Source organism: Phyllostomus hastatus, unplaced genomic scaffold, assembly GCF_019186645.2.
Source record: "Phyllostomus hastatus isolate PE091 unplaced genomic scaffold, TTU_PhHast_1.1 phas_scaffold_501, whole genome shotgun sequence".
NCBI lineage: Eukaryota > Metazoa > Chordata > Mammalia > Chiroptera > Phyllostomidae > Phyllostomus > Phyllostomus hastatus.
Window position 1 is genome coordinate 64,125,346 of NW_025334033.1, and position 13,258 is coordinate 64,138,603.

Consider the following 13,258-nt stretch of genomic DNA (forward strand, 5'->3'; position numbering starts at 1 on the left):
TTTAAGTGCCCAGCGGCCCGCGGAGCTTAGGAGTCAAGCGTGCTTTATCAACTACGATCAGGAGTCCAGAGATCTGGGAGAACCAGAGATTTAGTAATTCCGGGAATGCCCACTAAAGAATTAAAACCAGCGCACAGAATATTTTAACCCATTGGTTTCTAAACTTGCACGCACACTGAAATAACCTAGGGAAACCAAAAATACACTCCTGCCCACGACCTAATCACCCAGACAGGGTTGTGAGTTCAGTGCTCTGTGTGGGGCCTGCGTTTTGGAATCCTTAAAGATCCGCCAGTGTTTCGGGTGACCCATTTAATCCTGCAACAACCCTAGGAGAGCTAGGCACTGTCGCTGGGAGATAAGCACTGTTGTTATTACAGATACGGCAACAGGGAGGTTGTGTCAGGGAGGTTCATTTTTTTTCCCCCCCCGGAAGGTCGCATACCTCTAAAGTGGCAGAGGCAGAACTTTGACCCAAGCAGTCCAGTTTCAGAATTCCGTGCTCTTAATCACTATGCAATGCTACTTTTCAAATGTTTGGTGTTATCTCACAGGGAACCAGAGAGAAAAAATATGTAAAATGCCGTGTGGTAGAGCACAGTAAGTTGAATTGAAAGGAAATAACGTGAGGGAGTAAGTCCAACTCTGCTCCAGAACATCAAGGGCAAGATCTAGGACTACATTCCTCAGTTGTCTCACCTGAGCTTTTATAATTTTTTTTTATAGCTGACGAGAAAAGAATGTCCAGCCTAAGAAAAAGTTTTACAAGAATTTATTTGAGCCAAGCTGACCACAATTGCTGAGCAGCAAAATCTCCACAGATTTGAGAGAATGCTTGGAGAATGGCAGTTCTGCCACTTGCTTTATACACTAGAATCAAAGCAAGAGCCTAAGGCGAGTTCCCTGAAATTCTTTGGTGGTAGATTAGGGAGGCAGGATAAAGCAATGGGGAAATCTCTGAGACTGGATAAAGAATAAAACAGATACATCCTTGTTTTACATTGGTGCCTATGGGATAGTTGACACTTACTATCAGCACACAGAGATGGTATTTGGAAAACAAGATAACGAGGAGGGGTTGAGGAGGGGTCTGTGGTCTCCTGTTCTGCTGGGAAGTTGTGCCCCGAGGGGCCTGGAAAAAGCCAATTACTCGACATTCCAAAGGTATGTTATCTTTTTTTTTATTGTATTTTTCCATGACCATTTATCCCTCTATATCCTCTTCTGCCTCCACCCACCCCCAACCCTCTCTCAGTTACCACACTGTTGTCCAGGTCCAGGAATTCTTTTTCATTTTTGCTCCATCTCTCCACTCCCCCACCCCCACCCAGAGCTGTCAGCCTTCTCTCTATCTGTGAGTCCGTCTGTATTTTGCTTGTTAGTTCAGTTTGTTCATTAGATTCCACAAATGAGTGAAATCATATGGTATTTGTCTAGAACTTCTGGCTGGCTTGTTTCACTTAGCTTAATGTTCTCCACGTCCATCCACGCTTTGGCAAAGGGTAAAATTTTCTTGTTTGTTTTTTTTCACGGCCAACTAGCATTCCATTGTGTAGATATGCCATAATTGTTTTATCCACTCATCTACTGGTAGACACTTGGGCTGCTTCCAAATCTTGGCTATTGTTAAGAATGCTGCAGTGAACATAGAGGTGCATATTTTATTTCGAATTTGTGTTTAGGTCTCTTTGAATAAATTCCCAGAAGTGGGATCTCTGGGGCAAAAGGTAGTTCCATTTTTAATTTTTGTAAGTGTAAAGATGTTTTTTTAATTATCTTTAATACAGTTATTTAAAATTAATACTTTTTATTTAAGGACTTTCACGTGTTCTGGATCTTTCCACTGCCTTAGTTCCTCCTGAGTCTGAGTCTTATCCCTGCTTGGGTCAACCCAATTGCCATGGCAGTCGGTCCTATGTAACAGGAATGGAGATGATCTTGTGATCACAAACTATTTGGTCACTAGCAACCTTGAAGTGTTCGCTAGACAAAGGACACCTGGAAGACTCCAGAAATCTAAGACAGCTATTGCAAAATCTCACAGCTTACCAATGGTTATTACAAAATCACATACAGCTTGTATTATATTTATAGTGGACAGTGCTGATCTAGGCAATGTAAATAAGTAAGGGTTAATAAAATGTTTCCAGCAGGCTGAACGCTAGCAACGTAGCAGAAAGAAAACCTAGTGGGCAAATATTTTGTAGTCATGTCCATGGTAAATGCCATTTTTACCTTTTTGTGGTAACTCCATACTACTTTCCACAGTGGCTGCACCAGTCTGCATTCCCACCAACAGTGCACCAGGGTTCCCCTTTCTCCACATCCTCTCCAGCACTTGCTGTTTGTTGATTTATTGACGGTGGCCATTCTGACAGGTGTGAGGGGATATCTCATTCTGGTTTTCATTTGCATCTCTCTGATGATAAGTGGTGTTGACCATCTTTTCATGTGTCTACTGGCCTTCTGTGTGTCCTCTTCAGAGAAGTGTCTATTCAGGTCCTTTGCTCATTTTTTAGTTGGATTACTTGGTTTTGGGGGGTTGAGTTTTATAAGTTCTTTATGAATTTTGCATATTAACCCCTTATCAAATGTATGGGCGAATATGTTCCGACATACTTTGAGAAAGGATACCTGTCCATCCTGACAGATAAGACTGAAGATCAGAGTGTAGGAAAAGAAAAATAGAAGCAATGTTTCGGAGATTTGTGTTACAGGTGCTTCATCGGTTTGTTAAGACATGAGCCTGAAATAGCCAGCCACTTGGTTCTCGAAAGGTCTCTGAATGACGTGGAAGTTACTTGGGCAAGTGGGCCAGGACCCTGTCATGAGACAGGTGGGAGGGAAAAACCCAGTGACAGTGTTTTCTCTAGCAATAAGTGAGATGTGGAAAGGAAGGGAAAATGAAGCACACCAAATGGGTGATGTCGGTCAAAAGACGACATGGCCCCGAGTTGCAGCATGTGGTGTATCAGTATGTGAAAGGGGGGGAAGCAGGCTATGGTGACTACATGGATAAACATAGCGGCAGGCGACAAGCAACAATGATCATAGATGATAACATATTTCTGAGTGGCCGGACAAAAGAGAAGGAGGGCATAGAGTGGACTATGTTTCTTTGGCCAGTGTTTGGTACAGTCTCACTTCCAGATCATGCAAAGTCTTTACAGTTTCTAAGGACAGGAATGAAAATATTGTTTTATATAGGAAAAGACATTATACAGCAATAAGAGTTGGGGAAAGTGTGAAAAAATAGGTGAGGTTTAGAGCAGGGGTTCTCACCTCGGCCCTCCTGACATTTGGGGCGGGTAATTCTTTGGTGCACATGGAAGGGCTGTGGTCTCCACGGCGCCAGGGCTGCTTGGGGCTGGTTGGAGCGGGGCGGGGGGTCATTAGTCATCACAGCTGGTCCTGGTGCTGCCATGGCGATGCCTTGCCTGATATTGCTGCTTTTCTGGGCCTGTGTCCAATAACACTGTGGACAATAAAAACACACACAGCTGAGGCCTGGATGTTATCTCTAGGGCTTAATGACTGCAGGGAGAGGTCGGGCAAGGGCTTGCATGGGGGTCCTATGAGGCTCTTCTCCAGCCCCCTTGTTGCTCCTGTAAGGGGACCTAACCCTCATGAATAACGACATGCCAGTGGAGGAAAGGTCAGGGGAGGGTCCGAACCGCATGACTAGTGATGTGAAAGGTCAGGGGGTCCAAGCCACATGGCCAGGGATATATTAGGGGAAAAAAGGTCCTGCTGGGGTTGAGGTCTCACCCTACACTTGTCCATTGCTGGGCACCTGCGGCTTTCCGCCCTGGTGACCTTCTATAACTGGTCTATCATTCGGCTCCATTCACGCCTAACTGCCCACTACAACTTCACCTCTCTGTGCTTCAGAGGGTTGTTGTAAAGATCAAATGAGCGTAGCTCAGTGGATTGAGCGCGGGCTGCAAACCAAAGTATTGCAGGTTCGATTCCCAGTCAGGGCACATGCCAGGGTTGCAGGCCACGACCCCCAGCAACCGCACATTCATGTTTCTCTCTCTCTCTTTCTCCCTCCCTTCCCTCTCTAAAAATAAATAAATAAATCTTTTTTTAAAAGATCAAATGAATTAAATGCACGCAATGAGAAAACTGAGGCCAGGCTCCAGGCACGTGTCAGCTGTTTTCTGAGGGCCTATCCCCGTGACCGCATTTCCTGCCATGTGACTCACTCCACTCCAGCCAACGGCCTCCTGGCCTTGGCACATTCGGTTCCCTCTTCGTGGAACGCCCTGTCCCTTCCAGTCACGCAGTGCTGGCTCCTGTCCAGGGCCAGCTATAGCTCCAAAACAGCATACAAACCTCTGTCACATTCTATCCAGCCTGTACCTTGCTTTACTGTCTCACTTCGTACACGTGTTAGTTCATTCTTGCCCAGAGTCACTGTTTTAATGTAAAAACTTATTCTTGTGAGCAAATGGCTTGGTTTTTGTGGAATTAGCCTCAGCAATGCTGTGTATCTCAGATTTCTGCCCCCAATGGCAAAAAAAAAAAAAAAATTAAGGTCTTTTGTTTATTTGTGTCAAGTAACACTGTGGACAATAAATTACCAGACCTTTTCAAGGTAACCTTTCTATATGCTATTTGCAAGACCTTTCCAGGCCTTGACAAGACCTAATGTACTATTTTGCAAAACAAATCAGGCTCTACCAAGAAGACAGGGACTGCCAGAGATCAGCTCCCCGGCAGCAGAGTCAGACGGGCGATTCTTGGGCCGGTGAGTCATCGAGGGCTGTTCTCAAAAGAAACCGAGAAGGGGAGTGGGGGTAAGGAAGAGAGCAGAGGAAGAAGCTCTGCAAAGATGTGGGTTCAGGAAGAGGTGGGCCTCAGCCTGAGCCCAACAGGAGCCTTGGAGCAGGACTTGCACCAGAAAGGTTCTTCCACCCAGAGGCAAAAGGGCTGAGCTGTTACATGCCCACATTCATCCATCACTGGCCTTTAAGGAGAATGCAAGCTCCCAGGCCTCTCCTGGCCAGAGAGAGCGTCTCATAGCCAAGGGCACAGTGGGGACCAACCTGAGAAGGGTTCAGAGTGAGCGACTAGCGGCCAACACAGCCTCAGGCCCCGAGAAGGGGACCTGAGCAGAGCAGCAAGGCCACCCTCAACATTGGAATCACCACAGATTATGCATGATACTCTGAAGGTCAGGTATACGTAATAGTTTTTGGTTCTACTACTCTGTTTGTTTGCTTTTTTCTAGATCAGTTTTCGGGTCACAGCCAAATGGTGCAGAAAGTACAAAGATTTCCCATGTGCCCCCCCAACCCCCCCCCCCCACACACACACACACTGCAACCCACATGCACGCAGCTTCCCAGCTCCTGACATCTGGCACCACGGTAGTGCCTTTATTGTAATCAATGAACCTGCGCGGACACATCACCTCACGCAAGGGCCAGAGTTTACACTGGGGCTCACTCTTGGTGGTACACATTCTCTGGGTTTGGACAAAGGCCTGACGACATGATTCCATCACTAAGTATCATACAGAGTAGTTTCTCTGCCCTAAAAAGTCCTCCGTGCTCCGCCTATTCATCCCTCCCCCACCCCGGGCCTGGCCCCCGGCAACCACTGGTCTTTTTACTGTCTCCATGGTTTTGCCTTTTCCAGAAAGTCATGCAATTGTAATTCTGCAGTATGTAGCTGTTTCAGATTGGCTTCTTTCACTTCGTGATATGCATTTAAGTTTCTCCTATGTCTTTTCATGGCTTGGTAGTTCATGTCTTTTTGGCCCTGAATAATATTCCACTGTCTGGATGTACTGCAGTTTATTTATCTGTCCATCTACTGAAGGACGCCTTGGTTGTTTCCAAGTTTTGGCAACTGTGAGTAAAGCTGCTGTAAACATCCATGCGCAGATTTTGTGTGGACAGAGTTTTCAACTCACTTTGGGGAACACCAAGGAGCACAATTGCTGGATCATATGGTAAGAGTATATTTAGCTTTGTAACAAACTGCTGAACTATCCTATAAAGCAATTGTGCCTATACCATTTCTCATACTCTCCAGCAATGAATGAGAGTTCTTAGTCTACCTCCTTACTAGCCTGTGGTGTCCTCAGGGTTTGGGATTTTGGCCGTTAGAATAGGTGTGTATCTCGTTTTAATTTGCATCTACCTATTGACATACAATGTTGGACATCTTTTCATGTTTATTGCCATCTCTATACCCTCTTTTTTTTTAAAATTCTCATCCAAGCATATGTTTATTGATTTGAGAGAGTGAGGAAGAGAGAGAGAGAGAAACATTAATATGAGACAGAAATCAATCAGTTGCCTCTCATACACACCCCAACTGGGGATTGAACCTGCAACCTAGTTATGTGCCCTGACGTGGAATCAATCCCACAGCCATTTGGTGCATGGGACAATGCTCCAGCCAGCTGAGCCACCTGGCCAGGGCTCTGTATTTTATTTGCTGAGGTGTCTATTCAGGTCTTTTACCCATTTTTTAATTGGGTTGTTCACTTTATTATTTTTTTAAAGATCTTATTTATTTATTTTTAGAGATAGGGAAAGGGAAGCAGAAACAGAGGAAGAGAAACATCAATGTGAGAGAGAAACATCAGTTTATTGCCTATTGTACGCCCCCTCAACCAGGGACCTGGCCCACAACCCAGGCATGTGCCCTGACCGGGAATCAACTCGGTGACCTTTCAGTTCTCAGAACAGCACCCAACCAACTGAGCCACACCGGTCAGGGATCACTTTATTATTTTCGAGTTTTAAGAATTCTTTGTATCTTTTGGATGATAGTATTTTTTCTCTTTAATTTTATTTAATTAGAAGAGCTTTTTCAAGAGAACATACATATTTACAGTTTTTATTCAATTTATTGGGGTGGATAATAGTCTTTTTATCAGATCTGTCTTTTGCAAATATGTATGTATATATGTATGTATTTGTTTATTTATTTATTTTAGAGAGGGGAAGAGAGGGAGAAAGATAAGGAGAGAAACATCAATGTGTGGTTGCCTCTCATGCACCCATGCTGGGGACCTGGCCCACAACCCAGGCATGTGCCCTGACTGGGAATCGAACCAGCGATGCTTTGGTTTACAGTCTGGCACTCAGTCCACTGAGCTGCACCAGTTAGTGCATTTTTACAAATACTTTTCCTAATCTGTGGCTTCTCTTCTCATTCTCTTTGATTCCTTTATATTTTAAGAAAGGGTTTCACTTAATATCAATGAACCTTGAAAACATTACCGTTAGTGAAAGGAGTTATTACAAAGGTCATATTCATGTCATTCCACTTACATGAACTGTCCAATAGGCAAATCCGCAGGAAAGTGGATTAGTGGTTGCCAGGCACTGAGACAGAGTGGAGAGTGACTGCTAACAGGTAGAGAGTTTCTTCTGAGGGGTGATGAAAACACCCTAAAATTAGACAGTGGTGATGGGTGCACCACTGTGAAGATACCAAAAACCACTGACTTGCACACTTTAAAAGGGTGAATTTTTTGTTACATGAATTATATCTCAGTAACATTTTAGTTGAATGGTTTCCACTGACACTTTAAATAAAAAATGGGGTTTCGGGTCAGAACAGGACTTCTATATTTACATAACTTCATTATCATTCTCCCTTTTAACTCAAAAGCTGCTTTCAACCCTTTCTGGAACAAGATTGGGTGTAAATAAATAAAGACAGACATGACTAATTAAACTTTGCATTCCCCAAGTGCCTTGACTTTCGGGGCTCTGGGCATTTTAACATGGCATATTTTTAGCAGCGAGAGTAAAACCGAGAATGTGACGCTGGAGTCTGGCCCCAGGGTCACAAGTCACATGTCCAACTGCTGAGTCTGGGAGAAGAACCCTTAGTTACCACACAGTCAACATCTCCTTCGGGCCAGTAAGCACTTCCTCGTCAGCTGGCAGATGCCAACTGTCACGTGAAGGCATGGGCCGGTCCACGCTGGGTGACTTGTCCAGGTTCGCTCAGCTCAGGGGAACCGTGCATTTCTCCTAGAACTGTGTCCTGAATGAAGCCCCTTAGCACTTTGACCTGCCCAGCGTGTTGCACCATAGTGTCGCACCATAGTGTCGCACCGATGGGTAGATGGGTAGAGTTCTTCCATTCCTGGAATCGGAAGGCACCTTGGAGGCAGTAGTGAGGGATAGAAACAGAATGAACTACCCACAACCTCCACTTTTTCGCATCTTGAAAACGAGAGGGTTGAACTCAGTGATCCTTAACACCTCTTCCCGGTTGAACGGATCAGCCCGTCTGTGGCTTCCCGTACCCTTGGACTTCACAGATCAGCACGGTCTTCACAAACTTGCGAGAACCGACAGAGTATTGACTTTTTACTCTCCAGAGAAGAATGATTAAAAAAAGAAGAAGAAAACTACTATTATTGCCATTTTCTATCATTTGATTTCCAGAAGAAAAGGACATATGAACTAAAAAAAAAAAAGTAGGAGGTAAATAACCTCCGAATAAAAGACATTCCTTGTTAAGGAAAGGGCTGGCGACTTTCCTTCAACGTAAGTGCTGTGCCGTGGTTCTGTCTTTCCCATTTTTAAAAACAGCTTTATTGAGATGCAATCCATATGTCATACAATCCATTCACTGTAAGTATACAATCCAATGACTTACAGTCAGTGTACAGAGTTGAGCAACCATCCCCACAATCCAATTTTAGAGCTTGTCCAACAACCCCAGAAGAGCTCCTATGCCCATTTGCAATCTCTCCCTGTTCCCACCCATCAAGGGCAGGCAACCACATACTTACATTCTATCTCCAGATTCACCTTTCCTGCACATTTCACACAATGCAGCCATGTGTCATGGGCCTTTTTGTGTCTGGCTTCTTTCATTTAGCATACTTTAGAGGTATCCATGTTGTAGCATGTATCAGTACTTCTTTTTTTATGCCTCAGTCATATTTCGTTGTAAGGGTATACCACATTTTATTTAGCCATTGTTGAAGGAGGTAACCCAGAGGCCATAACCACCAGTTAACCCTCAAGCTGGACCTGGGCAAACGAAGGTTCCTCGCCCCTTCCCTCTCTTTAAAACTAGGTTTCCCCCAGAGCTCAAGCTAAAGGTTTCAAGAAAGTCCCCTGCCTGAAGAATTATCTTCAAGAAAAGGGCTTTATCCAGTGCCTAGCTGCGGAAGACACTGGATGGAGCCCCCAAAATGCTCTCAACAGATCTGGGGCCCTCATCACATCCTGCTCAGTAGTCGCTGCTTAGTCCGTTAACAGCGACCCACTGCGTGTCTCCGTCCAGGCCCTCAGAAGGCAGAGAGCACTTGGCGAATGTTGGCTGGCTACGGAACGGATGCGTGAGACTTGGCCGGAGAGCCCTCTGGTTTCAACTTCCAGTAACCTTCCTTCCAGGTGCAATGAGGTCCCTTTTTGACTTTCTGATGTAGAAGTTTAGAACTGGAATAACTTTGGAGATGATATAACCGAGGACCCTGGTTTTGCAAATAAAGAAATTGAGCTACTGAAGGAAACTTGATTTCCGAATCACACCGCAAGTTAGCCACCACGCAGAACTTGAACATGGCTCATCTGATTTCCAGCCCACGTGTGTCTCTAGATGTCGCTACAGGTGAGAGAGCCTCACACTTTGGCTGAGCCTGGGCTGACCTCCGCTCACGCCTTGAAAATCACGTGTTACGCGGGCTGCGAACCAAAGTGTCGCAGGTTCGATTCCCAGTCAGAGTACATGCCTGGGTTGCAGGCCATGACCCCCAGCACCCGCACATTGATGTTTATCTCTCTCTCTCTCTTTCTCTCTTCCTTCCCTCTCTAAAAATAAATAAATAAAATCTAAAAAAAAATCACGTATTGAATCAAGTTCCTAGTATCACCTTGTTTCATTTTCTTATACTTCCTCTCCCGAATAAAACTTCTTTTTTCGATGTTGTGGTTCAGTAAATCAAAGAAATACTATCAATATCACCTTTTGTCACATCCACCTTCAGCCCCAATGAGCATGAAAAGAGGTTGGCCAAAGCCACCGCCATCTTTGGCTGATGTCCTGGAACCCGTGACCCCCTGAAGCACGGCTGAACTGCACGGTGAGGCCGGCTTGTGATGTTCAGCAAAACCCGCCGATGATGATGTATGTTCAAAAGTAAAAAAACAGTTCATGTGAGAAAAAGAGTTCCTCTTTTTCATTCTTTCTCTACAACAAAGCACTTGATTAAAAGTGCTAAGGACATATTTTTTAGAACTCAAAACAGGAAGTAGTAAATTGCTAAGAAAGCACTAGATTCTATAAAAGGCTCCCAGATACCTACATGCCTTCCTAAGTGAGTGGACAGGCCATGAATCAATGAAAACTTACGCAGAGCATATGAATAAATCCAATACTCATCCTCTTGGGGATGTTTTATGCTAACAACCGTTCAGAGCCTCTTACCTTCCCTTATTTCGTTCAGGGAAGAAGCTCTGGTGTGTTCTTCGTACTATTCCTGCCCTTGAACAAATGCTCTTATGCCTTTTAAAAAAACAATCCTTTACCCAAGTCCCCTAAAAGATCTCTTTTTGTAGGCACTGTGGCAGTGCTCAGATCATTTGCCAAAATTTAAAACGTTTTATTTCGCCCCGGCTGGTGTGGCTTAGTGGACTGAGTGCCAGCCTGCAAACTGAAAGGTCACTGGTTCGATTCCCAGTCAGGGCACATGCCTGGGTTGCGGGCCAGGTAACCAGTTGGGGGCGTGCAAGAGGCAACCACACACTGATGTTTCTCTCCCTCTCTTTCTTCCTCCTTTCCTGTATCTAAAAATAAATAAAATCCTTAAAAAATGTTTTATTTGTTTTTTTGTTTGTTTTATCACGTTGGCTGAGACTTTTAGTACAATGTTGAATAGCAGTGGATATTCTGGCTTTTTTAGATATAATTTACTGTGCTGTTATGAAATATTCCAAACATAAGACTATAGAATATCAAATTCCCATATACCTGCCATCCAGCTTTACCGTATTTGTTTCTGACCCTTAAAAACTTACATACGAAGCCTCCCCTGTCCCTGACCTTCCACTCAGAAGTAGCTGCTGTTATAAATTAATGTTTATTATTACTATAAATTTTTGTACTCTCAATATGCAACTGTACATCTTTAAAAGTGACGTAGTACACTGAAAAGAATGGAGAACATTACCACTTACTACTGAATGAAAGGGGCCGATCTGAAAAGGCTGGATACTGTAGGATTCCAATTATATGACATTCTGGAAAAGGCAACACTATGGAGACAGTAAAAAAACTGACCAGCGGTTGCCAGCGGGGGAGTGGGGGGAGGGCGTGACTAAGCAGGGTACAGAGGATTTTCGGGCAGTGAAAATACTCGGTGTGACATTGTAACGATGGGTACGTGCCATGACACTTTCGCCTAAACTCAGAATGCATGACACCAAGAGCGAGCCCTAGGTCAACCCTGGACTTTGGGTGCTTATGATGTTTCAGCATAGGTTCATCCTTGGTTTAAAAAAAAAAAAAGTTCTGTTCTGGTGAGTGGGATGGACGACGGGGGAGGCTAACGTGTGGGGGGACTGGAAGTCCAAGGGAAATCTCTGTACCTTCCTCTTATTTGTGTTGCAATCCCAAAACCGCTCTAAAAATATTTTCATTACATAATACTGTTTTACAGCTTTAAATTTTTTAAACAAATGTTATTATTCCATACAGACACTTCTGCAACATTTTCCCATTCACGTTACTTTTATAAAAATTACTGTGTTGGCCCTGACCGGTGTGGCTCAGTGGGTGGAGCGCCAGCCTGTGAACGGAAAGGTCACCTGTCTGACTCACCGTTGGGGCACGTGCCTGGGCTGCCGGCCAGTCTCCAGATGGGGGCGTGCAGCTGATCCGTGCTGCTGCCACGCACAGACGTTTCTCTCCCTGTCTCTCCCTCCCTTCCCCCCTCTCTGAAGAGCTTAAAATCTTTCTTAAAAATTATGTTAGTTCTCAGCTAACATGACCAACCAGGCAAGTGGTTATCAAACACTGTGAGACACAGTGAACAAGGTGACCTTGGGCTTGGGAACGGCAGTTGCTCCACTCTGGCTGAGCAGGAAAACTGCCACCTCATCCCATAGCCTTTTGTTTGTTTGTTCATTCTAACTTTTTAGTGTGGAAAAATCTCAAACATTTGCTCGAGTCAACAGCACGGCACACTGGACCTGCATGGACCCATCAACCGTGAGCGGTGGTCGGTCTTGTTGGATGTGCTCACGAGGTCCTGCGAGTCCGGACTATGTTAGAGCCAACCCCAGGCATCACTGAATCTCGTCTGTGGGAATCGGCCCTCGAGGTGTGCCGCAGGGACCCTCACCTTGTGGCGCTCACGACCTCGTGTGTTCTCCCACACCGAATGGGGGCTGCTGTGCGTAACCTTTTAAAGATGGTGGAAGTGGTGGCTTCTGACTTCCGAGGCTGAGCCACGGAGGAGACTGTGGCTTCCCCATTGGTCTCTTGGGTTGCTCCATGTCGGGGGCCAGGCTGAGACTAGGCCGAGGTAAGCACGGCACCTACCACACAAAATGGAGGGAGGCACTGAATCTCAGGTGCTGACCCTGTGCCGGTGCAACCCTGGGCGACAGTGCCTCCCTCCGTCTTGCCCCGTCGGTGACTCACTGGGCTCCCACTAGCCCCAGCCCTGGTGGCGGAGGCCAGCTGCCCGTCTATGAAGACACCAGCGTATCCTTGTTGAGGAGCCCACGTGGAGAGGAGCTGGGGCCTCCCACCAACAGACAGCACCGACTTGCCATCATGTAAGAAGCAGACCCTTCAGCCCCAGCCAAGATTTTAGATCCCTGCCTGTCTGGGCCGTGGAGCGGCCTCCTGCAGTCTCCGAGGCCTAGCGTCGGGGTCCCCGTGCGCCCCCCACCACCGATGGTTTCCATCTGCCCACAGGCAAGATCAGGGAGCCATCCTTCCAGCGGCTCAGCTCAGGGCCACTGTCGACTGCTCCCCTCGTCACTTGGGTTCCACTTCCAAGAACAGGTCCTGTTAAAGTGCCGAGAGCCCTGGGGAAGCCGTCCCCACCACCCTGGTCTCCCCACGGCCGACCGGTCTCTGACAGGAGAGCTGCTTCTTCTCTGAGAGGTCCACTCTCCTGCTCGTGGCCACAGTGTATGAGTCCCCAGATCACCCAGAATCTCCCCAGGCCTTGTGCAGCAAGGCCACCTGTCACCTGGCCCAGGCAGCCCCAAGGTAGTGGCCTGAGTGGCCACCACCAGCCACCAGACTTCCAGAG

At 46.0% G+C, this 13,258-nt stretch overlaps 1 non-coding gene and 1 pseudogene across 1 annotated transcript; one reads left to right on the top strand and one right to left on the bottom strand.

Annotated features, from left to right (window-relative positions):
- Positions 1 to 2,138: 2,138 nt before the first annotated feature.
- Positions 2,139 to 2,253, bottom strand: LOC123809042. The gene has a single exon (XR_006783918.1). It is a non-coding gene; the product is annotated as a small nucleolar RNA SNORA32 (small nucleolar RNA).
- Positions 2,254 to 2,641: 388 nt separating this feature from the next.
- Positions 2,642 to 3,452, top strand: LOC123808643 (annotated as a pseudogene).
- Positions 3,453 to 13,258: the final 9,806 nt, after the last annotated feature.